The sequence below is a fragment of the Gossypium raimondii genome, chromosome 12, assembly GCF_025698545.1.
Source record: "Gossypium raimondii isolate GPD5lz chromosome 12, ASM2569854v1, whole genome shotgun sequence".
Classification (NCBI taxonomy): domain Eukaryota; kingdom Viridiplantae; phylum Streptophyta; class Magnoliopsida; order Malvales; family Malvaceae; genus Gossypium; species Gossypium raimondii.
The window spans coordinates 28,467,333-28,484,765 of NC_068576.1; the positions used below are offsets into that span (position 1 = coordinate 28,467,333).

Sequence of the window (17,433 nt, forward strand, 5' to 3'; positions counted from 1 at the left end):
AATGGCACTTAAATTAGATATGAGTAACGCTTACGACCGTGTTGAATGGTCATTTTTAAGACAGATGATGTTAAAGATGGGCTTTACAACTTCTTGGGTGGAACTTATTATGAGATGCATCAATTTTGTCTCATATTCTGTTGTGATTAATGGGAAAAAGGGACAAAGGTTCGCACCAACAAAAGGACTTAGGCAAGGGGATCCTTTAAATCCCTACCTATTTCTGATATGCAGTGAAGGCTTGTCTGCTCTTATGCAATTGGCTAGGCAAGAGGGGTTATTGGAAGGGGCCAAAATTTGTAAAAGGAGTCCAAAAATATCTCATTTATTGTTCATAGGTGATTGTATTCTCTTTGGTGAAGCTTCAAAAAAGGGGGTTGACATTTTAAAAGTAATTCTAAAAGAATAGTGGGAGGTGTTTGGACAATGTGTGAATTATGAAAAATCGGCAGTGTTCTACAGCTCGAATACATTTGATCAGGTAAGGGGGTTTGTGGCGTAGGTTTTGAATATGTAGAATTATACAAATCCAAAAAGATACTTGGGTCTACCTAATATGGTTGGAAGAGGGAAGAAATTGTTTTTCAAATGCTGAAAGATCAAATGAAAAGTAAGATTGATAATTGGAACACGAAGTTTTTGTCACATAATGGAAAAGAGACTTTATCAAATCCATGTTACAGGCAATCCCAACATACACGATGACATGTTTCTTAATACCAAAAACATTTTGCAATGAATTAGAAAGTATTATTGCAAATTTTTGGTGGCAAAGAGGACATCAGAAGAGGGGCATCCACTAGAGTGAATGGAGGAATTTATGCGAACTTAAGGAGAATAGAGGTATTTGGTTTCGTAATTTAACCAAATTTAATTTGTTGTTACTTGCAAAAAAATGTTGGAGGTTAATTAATTATCTGAATTCTTTACTTGCTCGTATGTTAAAAGCTAAATACTATCCGACGATAGATTTCTTAAAAGCTAATTTGGGGATTTTCCTTTCTATACCTGGAGGGGTGTTTAGGTGACTAAAGGTTTCCTCCAAGATGGTTTGTGCTGGCGTATGGGTGCTGGAAAAAAACATCCAAGTTAAAAGAGATGCGTGGGTGCCTGGAGCTGATAATTACAGACTACAAAACAGAGAACTTATTTCAGAAGACATCATGGTGGTAGATTTAATAAAGGAAACTTCAAGGCAATGGAGGGAGGGATTTATCAAGGATACCTTCTCTGAATAGGATGCTACCAGAATTCTCAATATTCCTCTATCGAAGGTTTCATATAAGGACTTTTAGGTCTAGAAAGGAGAGGCTTCTGATCAATTTTCTATATTAAGTGCTTATAGGCTTTTGTTACAATAGTCTAGTATGGCTAATTTTTACAACTAAATAGATCTCAAGGAATTTGACAATAAAATTATGGGGAGTCAATCTTCCCCCAAAATTGAAGATTATAATATGGCAATGCGTGATGAATTTTATTCCACCATTAAGTAATCTACAATACAAGAGAGTAGCAACAAATGCCCTATGCCCTATGCCCTATCTGTACGGAGGTAGTGGAGTCTAGAGAACATATTTTTCGGGAATGCTCTGTGACAAAATAGTTTTGGCTGAATTAAATTGAAAGTGGCCTAACTCAATTGGAAATTTGGATTTTACTAGTTGGGTTACGTGGTTGTAATTACGAGCTAAAAAGCTAGCTGAAGGAATTCGCGAAGTTTAATTGAAACGAGGTGTTTTGGGAACTAATAATACGAGGCATTTTGGTTATAACAGAATAGGTCCACGTCATTTCTTTGTTAATTTTCTTTAAATTGCATGTATTGCATTGAGAAGCAGTTATCAAATGAGAAGAAAACAATCCAGTATTTTCTTATCCTCTCTATTCTTCCTCTTCTCTTCTCTGATTTCCTTCCTTTCTTTACTCAAGATTTAGGCTCGAATCAAAGGTATCAGAGCTTTCACGATCCCTTTTGATGGCCGGCCATGGTGTTTCGACAAGGTTGCAGAAAGAGGTGGGCAATATGCAGCAAGAAATCTCAAAAATCCAAGAGGAAATCGTGCATCTGGAGGCCAAGATGGAATCTCGACTACAGGAGTTCAAAACGGAGTTTCGAGGTGACTTACAGTCATTCTTGGTTCAGTATTTCGGGCCACCACCAACTGGTTCATCGGTAAATGCTGCAGTTGTTAAGGGAAATGGGGTTTTGGGAGCTCTTCCTGGGTTCTTACCCAAAACCACTGACTTACCACAAGGAAAGACGAACCCTTTGTCACAGATGGTGGTAGCGTGCATGTGCGGGATCCTTCTTATGAAGCAGGAGTTTCTACTAAAACCAGTCTATTGGAGTGTCCTAAGTTCGATGGAAATGATTTATGGGTATGGTGGACCAAATTGGAACAATATTTTGAAGTGGAAGGCATACCTGAAGTGAGTAAGGTCCGCATGGTGATGTTGAACTTAGAAGGCAGAGCGTTAGAATGGCATCATTTCTATTCTCAGAGGAATGGAGGCTTGCAAATGCCGTCTTGGCCGGCGTATATAAAGAGCCTCCAAGATCGTTTTGGATGTGGGCCGTTCGGGGATCCAATGAGGGAGCTGGTCAACTTGAAACAGCAAGGCTCCATTTTTAGTTTAAAATCCAACAATGTTGGTGTTGTTGCTAATACCTTGCACTATGGCACATTGAAAATGAGCATTGGTGCAACAGCGATAGTTTCAAGTGGAACGGGGTGTTTGGATACAGGGCAATTCATCTACCAGAAGGGCGCAACATTTGGTGCCCCGTTAGGAAATGGCCAAATTGAGAACTGGGCTGACTCTGGCCTTGGCGATAATAGCCAACAGACTGACACTTCTACTGATGTTGACGCTGACCATAAAAAACAACTTCATAGAGTTCAACATGGAGTTGTAATGGTGAATACGGTGGATCAACCCAAGTCAAAAAGTGGTGATCAAAAGACACTTTGCAGGCTTGCTTAGAATCGAGAAGCTGCAAGGAAGAGTAGATTGAGGAAAAAAGCCTATGTTCAGCAGCTTGAGAGTAGTCGACTCAGGCTTACAGAACTAGAGTAAGAGCTTCAAAGGGCACGACAACAGGGTATTTTTATCGCATCTGGATTTTCTGGGGACCAGGCCATACAGTTGCGGGAAATACTGCTCTGGCATTTGACATGGAATATGGTCGCTGGCTTGATGAACATCAACGACTGATAAATGACATAAGATTAGCTGTAAATTCTCATATGGGGGATAATGAATTGTGCGTTCTTGTTGGGGGTGTCATGGCATATTATGATGAGGTTTTCAGGCTAAAAAGCACTGGTGCGAAAGCAGATGTATTTCACATGCTATCTGGTATGTGGAAAACACCTGTAGAGAGGTTCTTTATGTGGTTGGGAGGATTCCGTTCATCTTAACTTATGAAGATCCTTTGAAACCACCTAGAGCCTTTGACAGACCAACAATTAATGGGCATATGTAATCTGCAGCAGTCGTCTCAACAGGATAAAGATGCCTTATCACAAGGAATGGAAGCTTTGCAACTATCTTATACACGGGATGATCGATTACAGAAGATAATTCAGAATATTCTGCAACTTCCAAATCATGACAAAAAGTGTGCGTGGGAAGGTCAGATTCTATTCAGAAAAAGGAAGATAGTGGTGGGGAAGGTTCCCCAATTGCGACGGGAGTTGTTCCTCCACTTCCACTCTAGTGCTATCGGGGGCCATTCAGGGGTGCACGTTACCCGAAAACGGTTGACTCTTTCCCCTAAGACACGACATGGGAATCCTTCACTGCAATTCAAGCCAAATTTCCTCATTTTTAGCCTTGAGAACAAGGCTGTTATTTGCGAAGGGAGTATTGTTACGAGCTGAAAAGCTAGTTGAAGGAATTCGCGAAGTTTAATTGAAACGGGGAGTTTTGGGAACTAATAAGATGGGGCGTTTTGGTTATAACAGAATAGTTCCACGTCATTTCTTTGTTAGTTTTCTTTAAATTGCATGTATTGCATTGAGAAGCAGTTATCAAATGAGAAGAAAATAGTCCAGTATTTTCTTATCCTCTCTATTCTTCCTCTTCTCTTCTCCGATTTCCTTCCTTTCTTTACTCAAGATTTAGGCTCGTATCAGTTGTTTGGGAATAACTCCTTGAATCAATGTCGCTTATTTGTTTATGGATTGTGGGCAATTTGGTTAGTAAGAAACAGATGGATACATGAAAGGAAAAAAGTAACAACATTAGAAACTACAGGTTTCGTAAGGAGTTACTTGAGAGAATTGGATGGGTTGAAAGTGGTTTTACCTATCAAGCCGAAAGTAGAGGAGTTGTGGAAACCACCAGAAAGCCCTTTTTGTGAAAATTAACTTTGATGTCACGTTTAGAAAAGAGGAGCACAAGTCTTGTTCTGAAATTGAGTAAGGGACTCGGAGGGGATGGTTTTGGGATCGAGTGTGGTTCATAATGGGTGGGTTCCTTTGGTTTTTGCGGTTGAGGCCATTGTATGTTCTCAAGGGCTCCAAATGGGGTTGGATCTGGGAGCCATAGCAGTAAGGGTCGAGAGCGATGCTTTATCAGTAATAAAGAAGTTACAAAAGGTGGAGGAGGATAAATCGAAGATTAGTGCTACCATTAAAGTCTGTCTTTGGTTAAGCAAAGGTTTTCAAATGTGTAAGGTCGTTAATGGAAAAAGGTCGAAGAATTAGGTTGCAAATCTGCTAGCGTCAAAAGGGTTAAGAAATGGCAAATAACAGGATGTTAATGGAGGAGTACCTGCTTATGTTGTGGGGATGGTGGACAGAGACCGTAGAAGGAAGGGGCAAAACTACTAATGGGCATCGTTTTAATTTCTGTTCTGATGATGCTTGGGGAAGGGAAAAGTTTCGGAAAGTGGAAGGGTTGAAGGATGTGAAGTTGTGTAAAATCAGGAGATATTTTGTTACCTCGAGAGTTGTGCTAATCTTTAATACTGTTGATGCATTCTGTTTTTCTAGAACAATCTCTTTTCTTTTGTTGGGTTGGGGTTGGTATGTTGATTTTGACCAATTTGTATTTTGGGCTCTCCGGGCTTTGTTTTCAATAATAAAAATCTAACAATTTCTCAAAAAAAGTAAACTATGCATTTCATTCTATTTTGGTCATTCAACTATTGATTTTTTTCAATTTAAACATTAAACATTTTGAAATTAAATAGTTTAGCCCCTCTAAGCTGATGTGGGCTTTTTTATTGGTCTAGTAACAAAATTAGCCTCTAATGTTTATTCACTCTATCAATTTGATCCTAAATATAAAAAGTTCAACAAATTTAGCTCTTAAAGTTTACAAAATTTGTCATTTTAGTTCTAATTCTAAAAATTCAATAAATTTGGCCTCAATATTTACAAAATTAATAAATTTAGTCCTAACTCTAAAAAGTTAAAAATATTTTTTGAATAAAAATTCAACTAACCTATGTTAGAGATTAAAGTATTATAAATATGTGATATGTTAATATTCATGTGAATTAGTATATGAAGTGAGGATATAATGCATATGGTTATGTAATTCAAAGTGAATAAGTAATATAATAGAAAGTGATACATGTGATATGTCAAGTATGTTATATGAAAGTGAATGTGTGAAACGAAAATATTATGTATATGTTTATATGATTTAAAATGAACGAATAAAGTGTTCTGTGAATAAATGCCTTAGTGAGCTTAGAGGATGTATGATATGTGGTAATGAAATGATTGTGAAGTTGGGAGGGGTTGGGGGTTCGGATGAGAACCAGACTGGTGTTGCAGGGGTTTGGAGGGGATTAGGAGATGAGAAATGGGTTATGTGATCTATCGTAATTTAATACGTCAAATTGCACTCTCTACTACATTTGAAGAGCTTGTTCTCAAACAATTTAGGTCTATTTTATATGTTTTTTTTCAAGTTTTAGTTTTACCGTTATTGAAATTTTTTATTAGTTTTATGCTATTTTTTAGACTCAAGTTGGCCAAATGTGCCATAGGGAACTTAATGAGTTGATTGAGTGTTGTAGAGAGTTGATAATGGGCCAACCGTGAAGCAAGGTATCACTAAAGAGGGGGATATCATGATATAGAAGCATGAAAGTCGTGATACCACTGACAGTGTTGAAATGAAGAAAATTGAGGTTAGCTCCAGTGATATCGTGATACCGAGGCACTCTAAGACCTCTCAATACAAGGATGTTGTGGATATCGTAACACTAGAGCCTGGGTATCACGATACAAATGTTGAAAGAGACAAAAGAATACTGTAGGGGTAGTCCTTGTCCAACCTCAACACCAATCAAAATTAGACGCTTATGAGCATTTTGGTCACAAAAATTTGGTTGATATCAAATAAAAGCCTCTTTTTGGCTAAAGAGAAAAACATACTTTCACTTTATCATCTTTTAACATATTTTTTGCTTAGTTTCTTTGAGTTGTCTTCTTCATCTTCTAGGGTTTAGACCTTTTCTGATTTTTCTTAAGTTAAATCAATAGTTAGTTAGTTAACATTGTAGCTTGGTTCTATTTGCTTTTTAATCCTTCAAACTTTATTGTATTTTTAGTTTAATCCTTAGACCTAATAGAGCTCAACTTTGTTTTACTTGTTCTTATAAAAACTTGATCTTTTGTGTTTATTTGGACCACCATTGTTGCTCTTCTCATTTTCTTTAAGTATTTATTAAGAAAATTTCAAGCCTTTATCAAAACTCTTATTGTGTCTATTTGGATGCATGCTTTGATGGTATGTTTGGTTGTTGTTTGTATAGAAATGAGCATTAGTAGCTAAACCTATGGTGGTTAGTTGATGAAAGGTTAGTTAATTTTAGGTTCGGGGACTAAATTGCAAGAACTAGACTAAATGAAATAAACTTCAAAACTTAGGATTGACGCCCCTAAGGAAAAATTTAGATGAGTGAGACTGAGAGGAGATCTCATTGAGCACCAATTTGATATTTCTGGATTAGTTTGGTGAGGTCGAGAGATAAACCAGACTAATTTGTTTAACTTAGTAAAGTGGAGATCGAGAGGAAATATTGAGCCAAATTAGGAGTTAAGTTATTTAATTCTCTAATTTGAAGATTAATTAACCACATGGAAGTCAACCTGTAACACCCCAAATCCGGTCTAAACGTTATGACTGAATCTGGCGACGTCATATTGTAACACCCTTACCCGTATTCGACACCGGAATAGGGTACGAGACATTACTAGAACACATACACTTATAAACATGTAAACCCAGTTATAAAATTTCATTCAAATTTAAACTCTTAAAATTTTTAACATGCTTTAATAAATCTTCACGTTATAACTTCAAAATACTATATTTGTAACAAATAGGGCTTCTGAGACCCAATACATACTCATGCAATTCAATACTTCATTTTCATTTCATTTAATTCACGATTCTCATGTTCACGATTCAATTCAATTCCTCAATCCAATATACATTTCAATACCACAATAATTCATTTAATTCACATCATATCATTTGCAATTTCCATTTAATTCACGTACAATTCAATTTCATTAAGTTTAATACTAATACATGCTAATACTAGTATTTCATTTCCTTTCCACTCCCGTTTCCTATGCATATCACACAAGATATAAACATTACACTCAACCATAGTCGCAAGCTAGTCTTTTTGAAGACTAACCACATGATAAACCATTTTTAATAAAGATTACAAAATTTAAACCTTACCACCCTTTTATGATCACAAGCATATTTCCATCTTTATGATCACAAGCATATTTCCATCTAGGCATTTACCATCTCAATGCATAAGTTTATAAATTTAATGTGGCGTAATCCAGCCACAACTTGGCTAAAGCCTAAGCATACACACCAAACATGCCAACCAAATAAACATATAGTATAAGCATTATAAGCATGGATAAGCACCACATTTATTTATGTATCAAACTTATCAACATGAGTTAATTCATAAACCATTTCTGACATTGCTACATACCAAATCATATACCAAGTATACCACATACACATACTATGAAACTTTATTTTCCCACATGAACTTTAACTATAACTAATAATGCACAATTATAAACATCATTTCTTTTCAATCGTTTATCGATTATAATCGAGCATATGACCAATTATACACAAATCATTCATATGTTATTCCAATTTTCCTCCTCCTCCTCCTCTCCATTCCACATCCTTAATGTGTATAACACACTTAAACAACATTAACTACAATTTCACTATTCACTCACATGTATATTCAAAGTTGTCTATTCGAGTCAGAGTCACTAAATTATTTTTACCTGGAGCTACAAAACTCCAAATTAATATCTATAAATTTTACCCAAAACCAAATTCACATATATTATTACCATAAAATTTTCAGAATTTTTGGTTTACAAAATACTAAATTTTATTCTTTAAAATTTCCCTTATTTCACAGCTCGACAGTTCTAACCTCTCTTCACTAAAAATTAATTATCTCATTGTACAGAATTCGGATATTGTTTCTGTTTGTTTCTCTTGAAAATAGATTCACTAGGGATTCTAAAAATATAAAATTTATCCCATAATTTTTTTTGTACAATTTTTTAAAATTTTCCAAGTTAGAACAGGGGATTTCAAACTCATTCTGACTCTTTCTAACTAAACTTCAAATATCTCAAAATTTATAACTCTTTTTCTTGCTCTGTTTCTTTTATGTGAAAATATACTCATTCAGCTTCAATTTCATATATTATTTAGCCTCTATTTAAATCTCCACCATTTTTGGTGATTTTTCAAAGTCACACAACTGTTGCTGTCTAAACTATTTTATTGCTAAATGTACTCTTTCATAATTTCACTTTTTCACTTTCAATCACAATTCAATTCAAAATTCACTTTTTCATTTCTAAGTCGATATTCAATTCAATTCCACATCTATATTAATTATTCAATTACATTTAGTCAATTTCTCGATGAACACTTCGGAATAATAACAGATACTCGGTGGATTCAGCACATAGCAACCACCTTATTAATCAATGATGTCCGGTGGAATCAACACATAGCAACCACCTTACTAATCAATCATGTTCGGTTCACATAGTAGCCTGCACATAGTACTATACATGTGACCATTACCATCTGATACACGTAGTAGCCTGCACATAGTACTACACACGTGATCGAAACTATCCGGTATGCATAGTAGCCTGCACATAGTACTACACTTGCGATCTATCATTCTGGTACACGTAGTAGCCTGCACATAGTACTACACACGTGACCATCACTTTCACTTTTACATAGTGGCCTACACACAATCCGTGCCACAAATGTAATCATTTCTGTCACTTCATTCGTATCCCTTTTTATTCCAAAGGTTCATTCGGGAATTTTTCACTTTTTCTCACTTTTCTTTTTATCGATCAATTTCAATTTCTCGTCTTTCTTGATTTATAACAATACATTTAACTTATATAACCTTCACACTATTCATTCCAGTCCAAAAATCATATTTTGGAAAAATTACATTTTTGCCCCTAAAGTTTCACAAAATTATGATTTTGCCCCTAGGCTCGTAAAATAATTTTTATTCAATTTCATTGCATTTTAAGCCTAGCTGAACCATTTTCATAACTATAGTAGTCCACAATACTCACTTATTCACAGACTTGTGACATATTTTATAACTTTTACAAATTAATCCTTTTAGGCATTTTCATCGAAAATTACTTAGTACAAACCGTTTATCACACTCCAAACATTCATATTCTTCCATAAAACATCAAAATACATGCATATAATTCATGGGTAAATTTTTAAACACAAACCCTAGTTCAAAACAATGGTACAAATAGGTAAATGTTGTTACGAGGATTTCAAAAACGTAAAAATCATTAAAAGCAGGGATAGAACGGACTTACAATCGAGCTTGGAAGCTTGAAAAAGCCCTAGCCATGGTTTCTCCATGCAATTTTTGGCCTAGGGGTTGAATATGGACAAAATTTGGCTTTTAATTTTGTTTTTAATTCATTTTAATAACTAAATGACCAAAATGCCCTTAATGAAAAACTTTGGAAACATGCCTAACCATACCCATTTTTGTCCACCAACTTAACCAATGGTCTAATTACCATATAAAGACATCCAATTTAAAATTTCATAACAATTGGACACCTCTAACATATAGAACTCAACTTTTACACTTTTTACAATTTAGTCATTTTGACTAAATTGAGTGCCCAAACGTCAAAATTTTCAAACAAAATTTTCACGAAATCATTTTGTGAAATCACAGACCATAAAAATATAATGAAAATAAAAAAATTTTCTCGTCAAATTTGTGGTCCCGAAACCACTATTCCGACTAGCCCCAAATTCGAGCTATTACACAACCAACCATTGTTTGTCATTAATTTGTTAATTTTTTTTGCAAGTTTTTATATTTTACAATTTAGTATTTTTAGCATTAGATAGTTAATTAACATAATTAACCTTGACCATGATTTGCCATAATACAAAACTTAGTGAGTAGTTAGCTAGGCTTTTTTGTTGCATGCGAATTATTTAGAAATCACTTAGTCTTTGGACTTTCTTGGGTTCGATCCTTGGAATACTCGGGTGTTCCATTGAAACAGTATAACTATTACAATTGAACTATCACACTTGCAGCACATCGCACTTAGATTGTTTGTTTTAGTGTTGATTCTCAATCCCGATGCATGCACACTATGGCGTAGTCAAGTTGTTGGTGCCATTGTTGGGGAGTTCATGTATGCTTGAGTGATTTTTTAGTAGTAATGCATGTTTTTAGGGAGATAATTAGAAAAAAATTAAGTCTATAGATAAGATATTTGTAACAACCTATTTTTCAGTGGTTTCGGGACCATAAATCTAATGAGTGAGTTCATAAATATTATTATTTAATATTTACAAGTCAAATATAGTACTATATTGAATTTTGATATGATAATTTTTGCTAATTGAACAATTAGTTAATTATAAGTGGTTTGTCCCTTAAGTCAAGTGAATTTAGAAAATAAGGTATTGGGACCTCATTTCTGTAAAATGCACCAGTAAATATTTTTATTAAATATTTACGGAGTTTCTATATAGGTGCATTGAAGTTTGGTTCGAAAATTTTAGTGATTTGATAGTTAATTAAGGAAAAATGGCTAAATCGTAAAAGCTGCAAAAGTTAATCACTATTAGTTTATATGATCGAAATGTTTATAAAATCATAATTGGAGGGTTTTATAAGGCAGTTAACCCATATTAAGTATGGTGTGGTTTATAAATGATTTATGTATAAAATTATATGTTATTTTATAATATAATAATGTTAAAAGTATAATAAAACAAAAAAAAATGTTAAAGCCATTTTATTTTCATCATCGTCAACCTATTCCGACCGAAACACCATGGTAGAAGGACACCAAGGTTCAGTCAAGTTATCTTTCCTTGCATGGTATGTGATTCAAGCCCCTTTTTTAGTAATTTTTATGTTTTTAAGATTGTTGTAGCTTAATCTAGCTAACCTAGGGACTAATTTGTAAAAATGTTACATGTTTTGAAAATTACCATTGATTAATTTGGAGTCTTTAGATTTAAAATGGTTGAGTTTGAAGTGTTGTTTTGATTTAGGACTATTTTGTAAAGTGAATTTGGTTAATTTTAAGCTTAGGTACTAAAATGATAAAATGATGAATTTAGGGTGAAATTCTTGAGAAATTTCAATAATATTGGGTTTTAGATGAATAAATGAAAATTCGATAGCTTAGTTTTGGGCTTAATTGTGATAATTGTGTACATTTCGATTTTAGGGACTAAATTGAATAAAAGGTAAAATTTTAGGGCAATAATGTAAAATTTCATTAAAGATTCAAATACATGAATTTAGATGTTTTAAATTATTGAATTGGTTAATTGTGCTAAATTATCATATATAGATCAAGAAATGGATCAATTGGTTAATAACAGCAGAAAAGGAAAAGTTGTCGAGTAGTCCTCGTTGTGGCGTTGGTAGCCGCGTTATTTATGTAAGTTCATATTAGGTTTATTATATTTATTAATGAATCGAATTCAATTACATATGTATTTATGTATGTTAGAATAATTAGCATGATTAATTAAGGTAAGATATGAAATCTGAAATGATGGATTGAATTGTAAAGCATGGTAAATGTGTATGTGTGAATTGAATGGTTTAACCATACGAAATGTGTAATACCCAATTTTGTTCCGGACCTATAAAAAATTAAAAAACAATTCAGTTTTTTTACAAACCCAATAGCAGGCTTAATACCCAAACCCGAATAACCCAATTACAGGCCCAAAACCTAAGATTTACCCTAGCCGTATTTCAATATGGCCCAAAACAAATGTTCAGAAGCAGCAACCCTAGTAGCAGTATACAACCTCTAGCACCGCAGCAGCCAGAGTCCCCTTCGCACGGGTTGCGCCTCCACATGTGTGTGCACCTCCGTCCGTTGCTCCAAGTTGGCCTCCAAACTTGCAACAAACAACAACAATAGAAAAAAGGCAACAAAAATGCGAGAAAATAGGGGATAACAGAAAAATAGCAGAAGTTTTATTATTTTTGGCTATAAAAAGCTATTACGAAATCTGTGAAGGGGGGATGAAATTAGAAAACGGAAAAAATTGAAAAAAGCAATAAAAACAGAGATTTCGAAAGGTGATTGGATTTTTTTCCTCTTTTCCCTTTCTTTCGATTATTTTCTTGTTAATTTACCTTAGATCCCGATTTGTTTTGTTTGTTGGGTGTAAAAAGATAGCAAAGAAGAAGAAGAGAGCCTACCTTCGCAACTAGGCCGTTTGAGCCCTGTCCATCTTTGTCAAAATCGAAGATCGGACGGGGTGATAGTGTTTAAATCGGCGCAAATTTTTCTTGATGGGAAAAGGCTAGGGTTAAAACCCTAGCAGAGAATTCCCCTCCCCTCTGCTTTCTTCTTCTTTAAAAAAAATAAAATAGATCCTTTTTTAAAATTTTTTTATTTTTATTTAAGTATAAGAAGGAAACGACGCCGTTTTGTGTTAGTGCCTTCAGTGCCAAAACGACTTCGTTTAAGGCTGAGACCCGCGAGGTGACCCGACCAGAGGGGAGGATCCGCGCCTTTTGTTTGTTGGTCTATTTGCGCAACAAGTCCTTCTATTTTTGTGTAGTTTCAATTGATTTTCTTCAATTTTTTAATTTGTATCGCATATTTGATTCCGATTTCATTTGGATCCAAGTTTAAACGGTGTCGTTTTCTACGATTAATTTTGAATATTCAGATTTCTGCGCTTAATTGCAGCAATAGTCTCTGTGGTATTCACTGGTCCACAATTCGGTCGTTTTCACACTTATTTCAAAGTTGCCCTTGAGATTTTGTTTTATTTTCAAAATTGTCCTTGTTTACTATTTTTTTAATTTATTATTATTATTATTATTAATGTTACTGCTATTATAATTATTAGTATTATTGTTTGTATTAGTTTATATGTTTATTTACCTATGTATATGTATATATTTTTTTTATATACAAATTATATAATTGGTATATGTATATTATTATTTATATTATTACTTTAATTTTTGTATTATTATCATGTATTAATATGTAATTTCATTACATTTTCTATTTATGTAGTATAAATTTTTTATAAATAAATTTATATTACCATTTTGAATTATTATACGTCTTTTAGAATTCATTGTGTATTACCGTTTTAATCTTCATTATGTATTCCTTATACATATACGTATATATATAATATATTATTTAATTTTAAACTATATATCGTTGTACTCATTTTCTACATATATACATAGATATTTTATTTCTTTTAAAATCCTAATATATTTAGTTTATTTCACATTTTGTATATTTGTATATTATCATTTGCATGAAATTTCAACCCCTATGTATTCTTTATTTAAAATTAATATATATTCTTTTATGCTTTATTTTTCTTTTGTGTGAAATTTACTTCAAAATTCATCTAAATACTATTATTTAATGTTTTAAAATTTTTATTGCAAATTTGTTTTAAACTTATGTATATGTTTTCAATTCTTGAATATATATTGATTGCAATTTGTTCTTTTCTTCTTGTTATCCTTTGTATATTCAGCAAATAAATTGATAATTTATTTGGTTTTGAATATGGATTTTATTAGCGTTTGCATAATATGTGGATGTGATTATTGTTGCCATGTGTATTATTGGGTTTGTCTTTATCTACTGTTTATTTGATTAGTGTATGTTTTTTTAGGAATTGTCCTTTTTTGGCGTTGTACGTAAAAATTCAATCGCATTACATTGTGTAAAAGACTACAATTTATTAAAATATCGAAATTACTTTGTTTATAAATTTTCAAAATTCTCGGTGTTCAAGATTTTCGAAAAGATTGTGCCCTAACTTACTGAGCTTCAATTTTTTCGTTGAATATAAATAACCAGGTACCCTTTTTATATACAATCGTACAAAGTCCAAATAAAAAGCTCATTCTCGGGAATTCGATACGTTGTGTCCTAACACATTAGATATGACATGTTTTTTTCTCGAGATGAGGATTTTTCTAAAAAATAATGAAGGCAATATTCAATGTTTGGAATTTTGAGAAATTGTACCTAACGTATTGGGCCTCGATTTCTTCATTTGACTTAAACAATTGAATATTCTTTTAAAATTTCATTGCATGAGTTCTAAAAGTCAAAAGACAAACTTAATTTTGAAGATTAGAACTGCTGCACCCTAACTTACTCGGTGTGACATTTTACTTCTTCGAAATAAGGGGGATCTTATCATCCAATTTAACTTACTAAAATATTCTTTAAAATCTTTTCAAATTTTCGACACCAAGACATTAAACAATCAATTCGGTACCAATTTTGGGCGTTACGAGGGTGCCAACCCTTCCTTGTGCGTAACTGACTCCCGATCCTGTTTTCTTAAAATTTGCAAACCAAAATCGTTTTCAAGGTGAGCCGATCACACCTTAGAAAAGGATCGGTGGCGACTCCAATTTTCATTTTTTAAGTCGACACTATATTTTTGTTTTCAAAAAAGTGGTTTCGACAACTTGGCGACTGTACTGGGGACTGGTTAGAGAGTCGAGCCGTAAATTGGTTAATTTTTGTCTTTTGGTCAAGAAATTAAAATTTGTTTTAAAATCACGATTGCCCCTTATGCATTATTTTCATGATTTTGATCATAATATGTTTTTTTGGTTGGTTCAAATATGTTAATGTATTTTTGCATTTTACATTGCATAGGTTGGTCAATTTTTACCCCTCTAAATGAGAGCAAGAAACTAGTCCTTTGTGAGGTTTTCACCTCCGTACAGGATAGTGGACTACTTTCGGGATACATCCGTACCTATGTCTTCGTGAGATTTTCATCTCTATGCAGCCATAGGGAAATGTATTCCCCTGAACTGAACTCGGTCCATATGAGCCTATAATGGGTAAGGATCGAGGAATCTGCTGGTTCGGGTACCTTTGCTCTAGAAGCCAAACCTCATATAGTGAACCTTAGGAACTCACCCTAGGTATAACTACACTGAACCCTAGTAGATACCCGAATAGGTGTTCTATTATTTCTTGATTGTATTGGATTCTACGTTTATACCTGATACTAACTTGTTGTGTTTTGTTCTGGCTGCATAACATTTTGACTGCATGGCATTTCATCATAGAAAAGAGGTGTTGATTCACGTTTGGTTGCTAAATAGAGATCTTGTCATGGAAAACGAATTTCTTGATAAAGTGGAAGACAATACGATTCTCCGAATATAGTCCAAGAAAATTTACTGCGAGAAGTGTAACAAGAAGAGTATACGACTTTACTGCTTTGGCTGAAGATTCAAGTTAGCACAAATTATTCAAGAGTCGTCAAACATCCTAACCTTTTTAAAGAATCTCATGAGCATGAGTGAGCAAGGAGTTGCTACCTGGATCAAGCAAAAAGGAGCTAGTAGATGTCTATTGAAAAATTCGCAAGATGCATCTTAATATCCGGATGATTGAGGGTGAAGCCGTATATGTATCCGCTTTATGTAAAGAGGTCTGTTTTCTAGTAAAGCTGTTTTAGTAAAGAATTAAACCAGAATCAATGTCTCTTTTTGCATTCATTTCATGCATTTTCATTACATTACATCATATGCATTAAAGACTATTAAAAGATTCTAATTGATTAAAATCATTCCTCAGTTAACCTAGAAACCAACCAAACTTCGTTTCGGTACTTGAGTAAAGACTAGAGAAATGGACCAAAGGTTGGAAAGATTGGAGCAAATGGAAATACAAATACAAGAGAAACTGACCAAATTTCAACAGGAAATGAGAGGTATGATGATAGAATTACAGAGGACTACGACAAGCTAGTTAACTCGGTTGATAGTTGGAGAGTTAGAAAAAAGGAAAGACTTGTGGTCCACTGTGGGATTGATAATGAGGATCTTGCCTATTCCCTAGGTTGTACTCCGATAAGTGTCTACATCCAACCAGATGGGCGTCCACAAGGGACACTCGTTACTATCAGATCCTAACAATATCAGACTGGTACATTGACACCAGTGAGTTGCTTGACAGGCCCAGGATCCAATCTGAGGAACAATTTAACTAATCCTGTTGCTCTTGATAATCCAGCAGAAATAAAACAGGCGAGGGTAGTGTACCCAGATACTATAAAAGCCTTAAGGAAGAAGGGGAATAATGAAGGCAGATATAACAAGGGCCACTCAAAACCAATCACTATGGGCCGGCCAAAGACAGAGACTACCAGCCATCAGAGCCTCTTAAAGCGAGAATCTTACATGAAGACAAGTACAGAAAGGCCTCAGTTTGCGCCTATACCGATGTCATATAGCTAGCTATATCAGAGCCTATTTAATGCACATGTGGTGTCCCTTTTCTACTTGAAACCCATGCAGCCCCCATTTCCTAAAGGATACGACGCAAACACCCAGTGCGAATATCATGCAGGAATCACGGGGCATTCGATAAAAAACTACATCGCCTTCTAGAAGATAGTTGAAAGATTCATTAATATAGGCGTTGTCAAATTCGATGAGGCCTCCAGTGTAGAAAATCCGCTACCCAATCATATTGATAATGAGGTGAATGTGATGTATGAAGAAGTGTTGGGAAGCGTTCACATCAATGCCGTATATGAAGACACAAAAGGAAAGGAACCTTGTTAGATATTCACCCTTATAAACTTGGGAGTGTTCTAAATAATTGAACTGCGGAAGAAATCCCTGTAGTTTTTAGAGCTTATTTAGTGTAATGTTCAGAACACACTTGTTGCTTTTAGCCTAGAGGCAATAAGAATTCCTTTATGAAATAGGCTCATGTCTGAACATCGTTATTCTAATAAAATACATCTTTGCATTTATTTTTGAGCCAATATTTTTTCATTCTTTTCGAATAATTATTC

The 17,433-nt window shown here is 34.1% G+C and overlaps 1 pseudogene; it reads left to right on the forward strand.

Moving 5' to 3' along the window:
- Positions 1-2,448: 2,448 nt before the first annotated feature.
- Positions 2,449-3,887, forward strand: LOC105763630 (transcription factor TGA2.3-like; annotated as a pseudogene).
- The last annotated feature ends 13,546 nt before the right edge of the window (positions 3,888-17,433 follow it).